The 2,168-nt window shown below is 45.1% G+C and overlaps 1 long non-coding RNA gene across 1 annotated transcript in view; it reads left to right on the forward strand.

The window, feature by feature from the left end:
• LOC116082316 overlaps positions 1-1,798 on the forward strand; it is a 7,435-nt gene extending 5,637 nt beyond the window's left edge. The window contains exon 4 of the long non-coding RNA XR_004115244.1: positions 1,622-1,798. This is a non-coding gene — a long non-coding RNA (uncharacterized LOC116082316). The remainder of the gene's footprint in view (positions 1-1,621) is intronic.
• Positions 1,799-2,168: the final 370 nt, after the last annotated feature.

Below are 2,168 nucleotides of genomic sequence, written 5' to 3' on the forward strand. Positions count from 1 at the left end.
ACTCTAAATGACATTGTCCTCAAGTTAAGAAAAAAAAAAAGGCCCGAGGAAGTGGACGTTTTTGTAGTGTTGTGTGATGTGGACTGCAGACTCAGGTGGTATTTTGCTGAGGCCAGACCATGTTAGTTGTTGCTCTCCCAGAGGACTGGGGTTTGATTCCCAGCACCCACACAGCAGCTTACAACCATTTGTAAATCTAGTTCCAGGGGATCAGGTGCCCTCTTCTGGCCTCCAGGAGCACCAGGCATGCACACACATAAAGCAGATAGGACACTCATCACACATGTAAACCAAACTGAAAAAAAAAAAGAAAAAAAAGAAAAGAAAGACAAGAAAGAAAGGAAAAAGAAACAGGTTGCTTTCTGAAGTTGTATATTATTTTTATTTATTTTTGTGAGTCAGGGTCTCACTATGCAACCCTAGCTGGCCTGGAGCCTTCTGTGTAGATTAGGCTGGTCTCAAACTCATAGAGATCCACCTGCCTCTGCCTGCTGAGTGCTGAGATAAAGGGAGTTGTACCACCATGACAGGCATTCTAGCAACTTTTTGACAGATTAAAAAAGAAAAACCTGAGCCTCCGATTTGCTTGGGGAAAATTGAGGATGCGTGGTTTCTGTTCCTGTGGGAAGCCAACGGCAGGGAAGAAAGACTCTATGCAAATGAAACAGAACCTAGGTGTGGCCTGGTTCTGGCTTCCTGCTGCGGCTGCTGATTTATGTATTTAGTGCTGCAGGTGGTCCACTTGACACATGAACAATGATGTCACAAAAGAAGATGATGGAATCAAACAGCAGGCCTAAGCTTAGATGACTCTAAGGCCTGAACAGAGGATCCCGTGCTTAGAGCAACTCACTTGTACTTTAGGAACATTGCTATCTCCCTTGGGATGTGCTCTGGAATATTCCTCAGGGTTGACCTGCACTCTCCCATCACAGTCTGGTTTATACTTGAGCTGTTCAAGGGAGAAGGCTATTTTGTAGGCTATCACCCTGTTCTCTCAGTCTGTCTTATTATCTTGGTACCTTAAATGGTAGCTGTGGAGCCTGTGAGGGAAAATGTGTTCATCTGGGCACTTGTGCAAATATAATTACCATCACCAGTGAATGTTTTCAGCTAGCGCACACAGACTGCACAATGGTTTCTAGGCGTGCTTGGGGTTTGACTGTTTACAGAACATTTTCATGCTTGGCTTCATTTGATTCTCACCGAGTGTGGTGTCTCTTTTCTGACAGTCCAATGTTTGTAGGAGTCACCACTTCTAAGCTAGGTGCTTGAGGCAGGGGAGTTTTCTTGGTGCCCTCACCTGGAACCTAGAGATGATTCCGGTGCATACTTCCCCCTGGGGTGTGATGGATGAGGTGAACAGGTGGATGTCAGGGATGGGCCAGGAACACAGAGAGAGCCTCAAATCTCCCATATTCTTAGCATCGCCAGCATCATTAATTAGAACTTAGAGAGAACTGAGGTGTTGGTCTCCTCCCCAAATTATGTTGAAACTTGAGTCTCTGATGACTCTGGGAGGTGGGGCTCTGCAAAGTAATTAGGTCATAAGGGTGTGCACCCCCGATGAGATTAGCACTCAGTAAGAGACTGAAATTCCTTCCTTCTTTTGTCTCTGCAGGGTAAGGGCTCAGCAAGAGCACAGATCCAGGAGGACAGGGATGGCAGGCACATAGGCACATCTTTCCACACAATGGCTAGTGAAGTAAGGAGACTGCTGCCCGCTCTCACTAAGCAGAAGGGAACTCTACCCAAGCACCCCCGCTCCCTGGTTAACATAATACACCAAAGTTAAGGATATATAACCGTCTGAAGTTTTGAGAAATATCCCAAGTGTGTATGTGAACTTACTCTCTCCTTCTTTAAGCATCTAAGTTAATTCAGAATTATGGTAAGTTCTAAAAAAACTAGTCATATGATTTTGAAAAACAATTTTGAAAAAAAAATAATCAAGAAATGAGGCGGGCGCCGGGCGGTGATGGCGCACGACTTTAATCCTAGCACTTGGGAGGCAGAGGCAGGTGGATTTCTGAGTTTGAGGCCAGCCTGGTCTACAGAGTGAGTTCCAGGACAGCCAGGGCTACACAGAGAAACCCTGTTTCAAAAAACAAACAAACAAACAAAACAAAACAAAACAAAACAAAACAAATGCAGCAGATAGGGCTGGA

This window comes from Mastomys coucha, unplaced genomic scaffold, assembly GCF_008632895.1.
Source record: "Mastomys coucha isolate ucsf_1 unplaced genomic scaffold, UCSF_Mcou_1 pScaffold7, whole genome shotgun sequence".
NCBI lineage: Eukaryota > Metazoa > Chordata > Mammalia > Rodentia > Muridae > Mastomys > Mastomys coucha.